Here is a 13,351-nt window from a genome sequence, read left to right as displayed (position 1 = left end):
CTCACACCAGCCCAATCCTTTCCCTGAGAGAAACACTAGTTATGTGACCACACCATAACTTGCCCAATACCGTGGGCGCGGCTATTCGAATAGATTTGAACTCTGCAAAGGTGTGCAACTTTACCCACAGGTGGGGTACCACAGCACGATCACCTTAGTGTCGGTGCAGATCCCAACAAATCCATTACCCACCTTAGCTAGACCTGACCAACCACCACGGGATCCATCAAGGGGTCATTCGACCCATCTCCGAGGTTTAACCGGGGCATAAGCCACACAGAGCTTATCCCTTCTCCTTGATCACCCGTTGCTCTCAGCTCTCCTGATGGCTATCAGACTAACTAGTGGGGTTATGCTAAGCCGTTGCCCATTCAACGGTCAAGTGGTTTGCACGACAGGAAGCTAGTTGAGATGACACATCAACTCGGTCCTTAGGGGTGACAAGACGGATATCTCCCTTCCTTGCTCAACCACACAGGTACGAGCACACCAACGGCAAATCACATAGAAATGCCATCCATCCCGTCTAACTCGTCTTTCAAAACCACATTTTATCCTTCCTACACACGCACACGTTTTCTTTATAAAATCCGGTGGTCAAGGAATGGTTATCACAAATCAAGGGGTGGCTATCCTACCATGTTTCCAGCCAACAAAACACATGCAATTTTTTAAAACAGGCAAATGGGTGGTGTTGATAGAAACTAGGACATAAACATGCATCAAAGGGCGAGATCGAACTTGCCATTATCAAACCCTTGCGGGAGGTCCTGATCGAAGCACTGTCCCTCGGGTTCGGGGTCGCAGAACTGGTCCTCGTTCGCTTGATCACAGTCGGGACCTTCCTCGTTCACTCCGTGTCCTACGACGCAAACAAACAGGCACACAATCAAGCGAGAGAACTAAAAGCTTTTATCGTTGGGCTTGAATCGGAAATAATTTAGTCATGGAGATAGGGTTAATATTTTTGGGTGGTTTCTTAATGGCACGGTTAGAACTATACTAGAAAGGGTGTGGTAAAGTTTCGGGTTGATCGGAGGTCGTTTGGCGCATAAAATGACGAGTTAAAGAGGGGTTCAGTGGTTAAACAGGGGTCCAGGGGCTTATTCGCAATTATCCGGAGGGAGCAGGGACCTATTTGCGAATCCTAGAAATACTCAGGGCCTGCTAAAGGGTGTCGGGTATATTTAGGTTTATGTAACGGAGGGGTTTGGTTCGAATTAATAGGAAGAGCGGGGTTTCTTTTGCAAAAGGGAGTAAAAAGGGGGGGGGTAAATAGGAAATAGATGGAGAGGGGGGGGTCTTTGGGCAAAACTGCCCTTCTTCCTCCTCTACCCATGGGAAACAGAGGAGGGGGGGGGGAGCTCCTGCGCCGGCCATCCCCCGGCGGTCCAGGGCCCGATGGCGGCTCGGGACTGGGGGAAAAGGGATGGGAGACGGAGGGGGCTTGATTCCCGGCCTCAACTCGGGCCGGGGCGGTGTGAGGAGGCCGGACGACGGCGGGCGGCGAGCGGCGGCAGAGCTGTGGTCGGCGGCGGCGCTGCGGCTTGGGGGGGAAAGGCCGTGTGGTGGCCGAGGCCGTGGGGGAAAGGCGAGCTGCGCGGGGGCCGATTTATAGAGGGGAAGGCAGTGGGGAGGAGGGAAACCGGGTGGTGGCGGCTGGCGGGCAGTGCGGGGCGCCATTAATGGCGCTCCGGCTGCTTGCGGCCGTCGCCGTGCGGCGCGGGCGACGAGGGCGGCGTCACCCACCTGGGGGAGGAGGGGGGCCGGGCGCTGTGCGGCACAGGGGCAGGGAAGCGACGGCGCGCGCGGCGGGGCGGAGCGCCAGCGGCGGGCGGCGCGGCACGCGTGGGACCGGGCGTGCGCGTGCGCGCACGGCGCGGCGGGGCGCGGGCCAGGGCGGGTGCGCGAGCGGCGGCTGGCACGGCGCGGCGCGCGTGCGCGTGCGTCGCGGCACGGCCGAGGCAGGGCTCGCGCGCGGCGCGGGCAGGGCCGGCGCACGGCAGCGCTCGGGTGCGTGGCAAGGGGAAAAGAAGGAGAGAGAGAAGGGAGGAGGGGGAAAGAAGAAAGAAGGAAAGGAAAAGGAAAAAGGGAAGAAAGGAAAAGAAAGAAAGAAAGAAAGAAAGAAAGAGAAAGAGAGAAAGGGGGAAAGAGAAAAGAAAAGAAATGGGAGAGACAGAAAGAAAAAAAAGAAAAAAGGGGAGAGCAAGAAAGGAAAGGGGAGGAGGATTGCGTCGGCGCCGATCGCGGCGGGCGGTCACGCGTGGACGACAGGCCGCCGAGCGGTGCGGGATGGGACGGCGGTCAAGTTTGTGTCGGTTGTCAGGATGGCGGGGAAAACGGAGAGGGTTAGGGTGTGGACGGCTTTGACGACAATTAGGTTTTTGATCGAAACACTCTAGCGAATAGTTTAATTTGGTAAATTTTTCAGGGCGTCACAAACATTCCATGAATAGTGTGTGTAATAGCGGTAAAAATCCAATTCAGCTCTCCAAGAAGAGTTTTACAGTCATTTTGCCTTCTGGGAATTTGGTTCATAAGAGAATGATCCATAGAACCGTGGAGTAGTGATCGTTTACAAAACCTGCACAGTTTATAGGCATGACCCTGTGTAAGCACAGAATGTTAGAAAAAGGAATAGCAGATAAGTGATTGGAGGGGGGGGGGTTGGGGAGGAACCAGTGCAATGCCATCTTGATGGGTGTTGTGAGGCAAGCCGTAAACGCATCAGCAGGAAACTCTGCACTCTGGGGAAGAGTTTGATGTGCTTCGCAGGCAGCAAGAATGCAATCCTTCAGTGAAGATGCAGAGGAGCTAGAACTCCAGTCGAGGCGCTGAAGCAAAAAAAAAAAAGAAGTCACTACGTAAATTTGACAATTCAGGAACAAAAACAAAACAGACACATAAATCACTGTTATTACCTTCAACTTTAAGAATAAGAGAAACATGCATTCATATAGCATACCTCTAGAAAAGCTTTCACAATAATTCCAGCTGCTGAGCAGTCAAAAACATAAATGGAGCGTGTTTTCAGCCATGAATCAAGATCAGTGATTGGAAGTGGAATATACTGTGTATAACTCCGCAACAAAATGTAAAATAGACCATGTCATGAGACGCCAATGATATACATGCAGCAAGCAACACAGTGTATTAGTAACATTTACCTTGTTAAACGCCCAAATCTCACCATTAGTTGTAGGTTTTGGTACTCCATGGCCATTGTAATGGAAAAGGACTCTCTCTGATCTGGCATATTTGCGGCAAGTGTTACAGAGCTTCTTAACTTCCTCCACTGTTGGATCTAGCTGAAGCTTGTAACGAGCCTGCAAGTGACGTTAGGATTTAGGACATGAAGATGCAAACAATCAACATCAAAGTTCAAAGTACCACAGAAGTTAAACTGGAACGAAAGTTCCTCACCTTAGGTTGCCAGCGCTCATACTGTGAGTGCAATGTTTTTCCGATACTTTCAAGGGCTTTAGGAGGTGCCATAGAAAATGGATCTGCAAAGAAAGGAACAAAAAATCTATGAAGATCTCAAGGCCATTCACGAGTGGAATAACAGTATTTAAGTACAAACCTATCAACAAATATGAATTACATGCCTAAAATCCAGTGAATTTCCATCTTTCTCGACAAACAATTTTCCAAGAATTCTTACACTACAAAGTTTTAATTCCTCTACGACCGAATGCCAATTATACAAATTCAACCATAGGATAGACGCATAAAATCATCTAAAATGAAGCAAATAATGTCAGATGGAAACACTAGGTGTCAGACAGTTTCATTGTTGCGGTGACATCTAGTCAACAATATGCCCTCATATGGCACTGAGAAAAGCAAAAGGTTCAAAAGTCACAGTTTCAATCAAATTGCGAAAAGAAGTTCATTTTGCAGTGCGTCCTAACTCGCAAGGCATACTCATATAAAGATGAGCTTAATTCCACAAACATCAAAGACAAAACAGATTTATCAGATGCAGATAATTGTATCTTTTTTCTCAGCTAAATAGAAATTTGGAAATATACACTCGGATAAACATTTACATATCCAGCACTCCATTCTTGCACAAGGTGAAATTTTAATTACATCTGGTGGATCTACACTTATGTTTAAACATAGTACAAGTGCAACACATCCAGTCTTCATCTGCACAACCAAATCCATCATTAGTAGTTTAGTACATGTTATGTAAAAGATGCGGATAACATACAAGAAAATACAGAGTGATCTCATGGCCAGACAAAAGAAAACATTAAATATCTATAAATTCCACAATGACATAGTAATTTGTGTTGCAGACCAACACTCAAACCAAAGTAGGCAGCCAATGACAGATTATTGCAGTATGTAGGTTGTTCTATTCTGCATGCACCTTTTTAAAAGCACAGCACTGGGTTACGAAAAGTCAATATGTAGTAGCAAATATTCAAATGAGAACTTTGAAGGTCGAAGAAGAGAAAGGTTCCATGTGAACGGCACTTGCACATGGGTAAGCCGATCCTAAGGGACGGGGTAACCCTAGCTGACAACGCGATCACATGTGTTGCCCGAAAGGGAATCGGGTTAAGATTTCCCGAGCCGGGACGTGCCGGTTGACGGCGACGTTAGGAAGTCCGGAGACGCCGGCGGGGGCCTCGGGAAGAGTTATCTTTTCTGCTTAACGGCCTGCCAACCCTGGAAATGGTTCAGCCGGAGGTAGGGTCCAGTGGTCGGAAGAGCACCGCATGTCGCGCGGTGTCCGGTGCGCCCCCGGCGGCCCATGAAAATCTGGAGGACCGAGCATCATCCACGCCCAGTCGTACTCATAACCGCATCAGGTCTCCAAGGTGAACAGCCTCTGGCAAATGGAACAATGTAGGCAAGGGAAGTCGGCAAAATTGTGGCAGAACTAAGCTGAATTACACTGGCTCAAGTACGCAAGTCCTCTCTCAAGGGCTCCAACATACTTTAAACGGTGTAACCCATTGGCCTGTCGGGTAACGTCCCGATAAACCACCGAATGCAGGATCAACAAGGTACCTCGCACGAAGGCGAGTCCAGAGATACAATTGCCATCATATTTTACATCACAGGCACTTATAGTACAAGAGTGTCTCAAAGTAGCATAAGTTTCCAAACTGATAAAAGTTATTACAAACCAGTTGCAAGTTCTCAAGTTTACGGCAGCGGAATTTGAAATGCGACAACTATACACGTCGCCAGTACGGACATCATGCTAAGCCCTGACATGACATCACTCGGTATGATCAGTGTTGGCCGGGGATGGGTCCCATTCCACGGACCAACCATCGGGCAAAGCATAAGGCCATGGTACAAGTAGAGCAGATTCCTCAGGGGGATTACCTGAACAAAAGTCCCAATACAAGACTGAGTATTCTAATACTCAGCAAGGCTTACCCGTTTCATGGTATACTTAGCCATGTAACTAGACTTATGAAGGCTTTTAGGGTTCTGGGTATAGTGTTCAGCTAAAAGCAACTAAGAGTAAACCCTTAATTTCAAATTTTAGCTTTCAAGTTCTAGTTGATTATCCATTCTAGGTAAGCAACTATACTATTCAAGTATGGTAGAATCTTTTAAACAAACATCATCTTTGATAACTATAAGTTGTTCTTGTTACTCTATGTGGCAAAGGGATCAAGCAGTCTCAATCTCCGCGAGAAACGGACGATTCTGAATCGAATTTCAACCTTGCAAGAGCAAACCTAACTCACACGCTTGGAATATTTAATGATTATTCCAAAGCAACCGTTTTCCTTTCATTCCGACTCGTGGATCAGATCCACCACAAGCGACTGCAGGACCATACGCACAACCAATATGCAGGACGTACGTCTACAGCGCTATTGTACGACCGTACTCCTAGTTTCCTTGCAACACGCATTCCCACACGTCGAAGCGAGTAACCGGAAAAACCAAATACGAGTGGTGGGAGATATGTCCACTCCTCGGGCCGATTGGTTACTAGGCTTACCGCTTACCATATTTCACGGTATGTGGCTAGTACTTTCAAACGCTTAACCATCGCTACCACACACTGCGACCTTAGTCAAATTCATCAACACAGACCTCGACCATGATACTTCACATAAATCCCGTCCGTCATCCTTATAGTGATTACAGGAATATAAACACTACAATTCCTATAAGCTCGCGAGTGACAGGCAATCACTTGACTTCTACCGGTCCTATTAGCGTAGCAGCTATTCAGACTCGAGTTCTAGTATTCAGTACATCGGCTTCTGAGAATATGCAACTAGGGTTTCCAGACAATTCCTAAGAACTTAATGCATAAGTAGAAATATAAAATGGTAGATTGCAGTGTAAATAAAGTAATGGGTTATGTCCAGGGCTTGACTTCTTTAGTGGGGCTGGGGGCAGGAGTGTCAAAGTTTTCCAAACTTTGGTTCGGAGCTTCAGTTAGACTACCGACGACGTTCCCGGGGTCTTCAGAAATTTCTACTTCTGGTTCCGGGATCAGTTCGTAGTCTCCGTCGGCGAGAGTAGTTGAGTCTACATGATATGTAAAGATGTAGTTTAATGGATGCATACATTTTTATTTTGTTTCACAATAAATTTGCAATCCAATGAAAATATAATTCACTCATCAAACATCTCATGTACTCTTTTACTGGGCAGTCATTTATCGAGTATAAAATAACCTAGTTAGCTACATTAGACAACATGTTTTATTTTTACAAAACAAACTACCATAGCATTGGGGTTGAAACTTTTATTAATCACATATTAAGTTATGTCTAAGCTACTGTAAATTTGTTAAGATTTATTGTAAATTTGTTAAGATTTATTCTTCACAGAATTAATTCTGAGAAAATAAACAAAATTGACCACAAGCTAACAAGATTCATTTTTAGCTTCTGTTCTAGTCATGAACTGGTGTTCAAATTTTATAGACAGCAACATATGACTAAAATAAGGCTCTACAAAAGTTGCCAGGATTTCTTAAGCAAGGAAACTATTTAACATGATTAAATCTCACTTAGAAAGTATTAAATCAAAGAAATAGCTAAATAGAAGGAATGACTATGAAATTTTTATAGAAACACTAGAGTTACATGAGCATTTCACCATAAAAATTTCACAGCAAGACATAGTTTTAATCATCAGTTAAGGAAAAGATAAAAACAACTAGTATTTAAACACTAGTAACACAAATATATTTTTACAGCAAAAACTTTCAACTAACGCCCAACATATTATGATTCTACTGTAAAGATCTCTTCAAGAGGATTCCAAAACATCAAGATTTGCATTTTTCTGATTTTTCTCTGAATTTCTATGGATTTTCAAAGCCTGCAACAAAAATAACAAAGGGGGGTCCCTGAAGGCACTATTCATTTGAGTCATGAGCTTCGCAGACAGCCTCTGGGCTTTTGTATCTTTCAACCCGAGGTCCTTGGTCGTGGTCAGAGAGGGGGGCGCGGGTTTGACCGGCCAAATCTAGCGACGGTGATCGCCGGCGGAGAGGGTGGAGGGATGTGGGAGCATCACCAAGTCCTTGCGCACCTGCAGACGTACGAGATTGGGGTTGGGGTGACCTGTAGCGGTGGCGCGATGAGAGCAGGCGGCCGACGGCAGAGGAGACCGGCGGAGGCGGCGCTCCGGTGGTCGCGAGCAGCGAGAAAGGGGTCGGGAAGCTTCAGGGCGGTGTGGGGAAGCTAGATGTAGGGTCAATTGGAGTTGAGGAGGGTCGGGAAGGGGTGCTCCACGGCGAGCAAGGGGCGGCGGCGGGTAGAGATCGCCGGCAGTGGCGCTTCGGCCGAAATTCGATGGCGGTTAGGGGCTGGTGAGCACGAGCAGGGGTTGGGGAAGCTTGCTAGGGGGTCAGTGGGGCAATGGGCGGTTGACGGCGGCTATCCACGGCGGCTAGTAGCTCACGGACGGGAGGAGCGGGCGGCGGTTGTGATCGGGGGTACGGGGTGCTGTGCAGGAGGAGCAAAGAGAGCAATTGAGTCGGGCAGGAGCTGAAGAAGCTCGAGAGCAGGAGATTAGAGGCCCGGAGGGGTTGCTCGGCCCGTGCCACGGCGGCGGCGAGGTGGCGGCCGGACGGCGTCTGGACCGGCGTGGCGCACGCAGGGGAGGGCCAGCAGGGGCGAGCTAGGGTGGCGGCCGGCGTCCAAGTGACGCGTGGGGAGGGTGGAAGCAGGAGGTGGAGCAGCAGCGGCCAACACAGCGGTGGCGGGGAGATGCTCTGCGCCGGCGACAGAGGAAGCAGAGCGGGGAGCAGAGAGGTGCCAGAGGAAGAAGAAGGGAGGGGGGGGGGGTCCGAGGTACTCATTTGAAAAATAAAGAAATCTAGGGACCTCTCGGTAAAGTAAGATTTCCCATTGATCCAAAGTTCAAATGAAGAAATGGTCAATATGAAAGTTGTAGAACTTTTCAAATCCTACCTCTTTTATTTAGGGTTCAAATTCAAAAACCCAAAGTTCATAGCCTAAATTTTGAACTTTGAACTAAATTCAAACTTTAATAAGGTTTTGTCCTTATGAAGGTAAATTTCTTATAATTTTGGACCTAATTGCAAGTTTTCCTGCAATGTCATGATTACTTACATTATTACACTTTAGCCCTTAGTAACTTTGAAAGTTACTTTTGTAATTCAACTATTTCGCATAAAAGGACTTATACTTTTGCAACAATTACACATAAGTCCTTATTTTCACATAAACACCCAAATTTCATATAAATCAACATATTTATTGCAATTTCTTTCCTAGTGTGATACAAACTTGACACCTAAGGTGTCACAACCTCCCAATATTTTCGGTTTTTACCTCCCATTCTTTCCCATTTAACACTAGAGGGCCTAAATTTTTTAGAATTACATAAATACCCTTTTTCCCTTTGTACTTAAATTTGAACACACATTCACAAGATCAAACATACACACTTTACACTAAAATCTAAGGTTTATAATTTTAAATACCTGAATGTCACAAAAATGGATCCGTAACTTCGGGAAAAGAATTGGCTCTGAGGGTTGGGCTCGGGGGTCCCAGCCCCGAACCCATCGGCTGCCGGCGGATTGCTCGAGCTACTCCCGCGGCGAGAGCGGGCCGCCGCGTGTTGGCCGGGGGACGGACCGGGAACGGCCCTCTCGGGGGCCTTCCCCGGGCGTCGAACAACAGACTTAGAACTTGTACGGAGGGGAATCCGACTGTTTAATTAAAACAAAGCATTGCGATGGTCCCTGCGGATGCTGACGCAATGTGATTTCTGCCTAGTTCTCTGAATGTCAAAGTGAAGAAATTCAACCAAGCGCGGGTAAACAGCAGGAGTAACTATGACTCTCTTAAGGTAGCCAAATGCCTCGTCATCTAATTAGTGACACGCATGAATGGATTAACGAGATTCCCACTGTCCATGTCTACTATCCAGCGAAACCACAACCAAGGGAACGGGCTTGGCGGAATCAGTGGGGAAAGAAGACCCTGTTGAGCTTGCCTCTAGTCCGACTTTGTGAAATGACTTGAGAGGTGTAGGATAAGTGGGAGCCTTCGGGCGCAAGTGAAATACCACTACTTTTAACGTTATTTTACTTATTCCGTGGGTCGGAAGCGGGGCATCGCCCCTCCTTTTGGCTCCAAGGCCTGGCTCTGCCGGGCTGATCTGGGCGGAAGACATTGTTAGGTGGGGAGTTTGGCTGGGGTGGCACATCTGTTAAAATATAACGCAGATGTCCTAAGTGTGACACCCTAGGTGTCAAAATTGTAAAACATTAGGAAGGAATGTGTAATGTGTGTATTGAATTGAGTGAAATTGGATGAATGTGTGGCAATAAAGACTTATGTGTAATTATTTCAAAAATATGAGTCCTTTTATGCAAAATATTTGAATTACAAAGGTAACTCTTAAATTTCACTAGGGGTCAAAGTGTAAAAATGATAGTCATCATTGCAGTATATGCAACTTGCAAGTAAGTCCAAAAGTACATAAAATTTACCTAACTAAGGACAAAAACTTTGAAAAGTTTGATTTGAGTGCAAATTTTTAAAATAGAGCTCTATCCTTTGAGTTTTTGAATTTGAACCCTAAATAAAAGTGGTAGGGTTGGAAAAGTTCTACAACTTTTATTTTGACCATTTTCTTATTTGAGTTTTGGATTAGTGGGAAATTCTATGTTATATTAAGGTCCCTGGAATTTTTAAAGTTTACATCCCAACCCCTGCCCCCCCCCCCCTCTTCTTCCTCTGCTCCCCCTCTGCCGCGCCGCTGGCTGCCGTGCCGCGCCGCCCGAGGCCTCCCCTGCTTCTCCAGGCCTCCACGCATCGCCCCCGAGCTCACCCACCGCCACAGCGCTCCCCCGATGACCTCCCCCGAGCGCGCCACGCTGCCGCCCGAGCCGCCAGCAGCTGCTTGCCGTCGCCGCCGCTGCTCACCGTTGTTGCAGCTCTGCCGGCGCCACCTCCTGCTCTGGTAGCTCCCACGCGTCGCCTCTGGGCCAGCCGCTGCCCTAGTTCTTCTCCTCTGGCATTTTCCCGCGCGCTCCACGTTGCCCCGCCTCCGCCCGAGCTCTGCCCGGCCGCCACCTCGCCACCGTTGTAGCTAGCACTCGTGCGTGCCTCCCCCACCCTTCTTTGCTGGTCTAAAATGTTCAGTGGCTTCCCCTCCCTCCATTACGCGCTCTTTTGCAATCCTATTCCACCCCGAGCTTCAGAACGCCGTCGCCGTTCGAGTTCTTCTCGGGCGAGCCCCCTGTCCGCCGTGGGCAGACCACCACAGCCCTTCCTGATCCACCACAACCTCTTCCACAGCTTCACCTCAACCCTGTGAAGCTCACCGCCCTTCACTCGACTACATTTGAGCTCCAATTTTGCCTTTCCGACGCTCGCCGGTGCTCGTCTCCTCCGCCATCGTCACGGTCACCATCGGTCACCTCCTTCCCATAGCCGTAGCCCCAATTGAGTGCAATAGTGTATCACTCGTGGCTCACTGATGCTCGTGCACAGGACCTTTGCCACCGTTGATCACCGGAGCCTCGTCGTCGCTGTCGACCTCTCCGCCGCCGCCTCGGTCTGCCGTGGGAACCTACTTTCCAGACTACCCCAACCCTCGCCAAGGTGCTTAATCGAACCGCCTTGCTCCCCTCGAGCTTCTCCCCAACCTGTGGATCACCACCGGTAAACCCCCTCGCCGGAACACCGCCGCCACAGTCGAGCTCCATCGCCGCCACCTCGGATCGCCATCGTTCTACCCCCTCCGGTCAACCCCGACCATCACATCACCCCCAGCAAGGACTGCCTTAGTCCCCTGACCCTTCCTGGCCGGTTCCCCCTCGCCGCCGGCGACCACCGTCGCCGGAATTTGGCCGGCAAGTCTCAGCTCTCTTCCCCGATGAGCCAAGGACCTGACTGCTTTGATTTAAATCTTTTTGAGAGTCTGACTGCAAGAATTCAGTCCCTCCCCTCAATTCAAAATTAGTGCTCTTTAGAAATTTATAGGAATTTGTAGAAAATTTAGAAAAATGTCAAACCAATTTTGTTTGAGAAGCAAACTCTACAACTTTTGTGTTATAACCTTAAATTGATTAAATGAATATATTGAATTAAAATAGATACTACGAAATGAGTGTATTAATTAGATCTTTTGATCCATAGCTGTGCTGGTAATGAAATTTGAAACTTAGAACATGTGTCTCATGTATAGCTCTATGTAAAATGTATAGACCCAGGACTGTTTTCTAGCTATAATGTTTAAGTATCTTTGTTTTATACTAATGAAAACTTTAGGATTTACTCAAGGGTGAATCTATACGTGTTTGTAGCTGAAACTTTTACCCTAACTTTCTTTCAACATGTGTAATCCATGATAAACTTTTGAACATCAGTAGCATAAAGTAGCTTAAGTTATGAATTAAAGCTTAGATTCAAAAATAATCCATGAATAATAGTTCTGGCTTATGAAAATTTATGAAATTAAATTCAAATGTTACTTTTGAGTAGTGTAACATATTCACAAAATTTTAGCACAAGATCTTGTGTAGAACTTCTGATATAAATAAATCTCCATATCACAATGCTAATTTTGTTTATTTTATAACCTAATGGCTATAAGGATAAAAATCTTGATAAAATCACAGTAGCTTAGATATAGATCAACTTGTCCCTAATAAAAATTACAACTTCATTGCTATAGTAGTTTGATCTGCAAAAATAATTCATGTTTTATGTATGTATTAGTTACAACATTGTTATAAATTATCTACTAAACAAAATATTCTGAAACTTTTGAGATAAAATTATTTCAAGTAGAACTATTTATCCTAATTTTTATAGCATTAGTAATCACTTCTAACTTAAGATCTTATTATTTGACCAAGAATTAAAATAATAACCCTAACTCTTATTTGAATAATTTAATTAACTAAATCAACTAATGATGTTTTAATAATAGATTAGAGTCTTTCCCATGTGTTTAATGTCATTAGTTTGATTGTTTAAAGTAATTAAGTAGGATATCCGGTGAAATTAGGTAATGTAATTTAATACTCGATAAATGACTAACCATAGAAGAAGTTTAATTAACTTATTGGATTGCAACTTTATCGTGAAATAAAGTTCTTAACTCAACAACCATTGTTTCAAATTGTTGCATATCATGTAGGTTCGACTACACTCACCGACAGAACCTACGAATTGATTCCGGAACCCGAGCAGGGCATTTCGGAAGACCAAGTGAACGTCGCCGAGAAATTAACTGAAGCTCCGAACCAAAGTTCGGAAGTTATTAACTTCCCTGACCCCAGCCCCACCAGCGAAGGCAAGCCCCGGATATAAACTGCTATTTTTCCTACACTGCAATTTATGTATATATGTATATCTACTTGTGCATTTAACTTTCTAGGACTTGTATTGAAACCTTAGTTGCATATTCCTAGGAACCTATGTATTGAATACTAGAACCTGAGTCTGACTAGCTGCTAAGCTAATAGGGCCGATAGAAGTCGAGTGATTTCCTGTCACTCGCGAGCTTTATAGAAGTTGCAATGTTTACGTTCCTACAACCACTATAAGGATGATGGACGGGGTTGTAATTATAATTCATGACCTTGGTAAGACCTCGTCTGTGTTGATGAAAATTTGATAAGGTCGCAGTGTGTGGTAGTGGTGGTTAAGCGTTTGAAAGTACTAGCCACGTGCCGCGAAATATGGTAAGCGGTAAGCCTAGTAACCGATCGGCCCGAGGAGTGGACATACCCCCCACCACTCGTAATTTGGTTTTTCGCACACGCACCGAAGTGCGGGAGTACGTTCCGCAGCGGATGAGAGTACGTCCTACAGTCACGCACACTGTAGGAGTACGTTTCGCACAGCGGATAGGC

At 46.3% G+C, this 13,351-nt stretch overlaps 1 pseudogene; it reads right to left on the bottom strand.

Annotated features, from left to right (window-relative positions):
- LOC112899537 overlaps window positions 1-13,351 on the bottom strand; it is a 100,569-nt pseudogene that overhangs the window by 15,755 nt on the left and 71,463 nt on the right.

This window comes from Panicum hallii, chromosome 7 (genome assembly GCF_002211085.1).
Source record: "Panicum hallii strain FIL2 chromosome 7, PHallii_v3.1, whole genome shotgun sequence".
In the NCBI taxonomy this organism is placed as follows: Eukaryota; Viridiplantae; Streptophyta; class Magnoliopsida; order Poales; family Poaceae; genus Panicum; species Panicum hallii.
The sequence above is the reverse complement of the archived record's forward strand: the minus strand, read 5'-3'. Positions and strand labels throughout refer to the sequence as shown.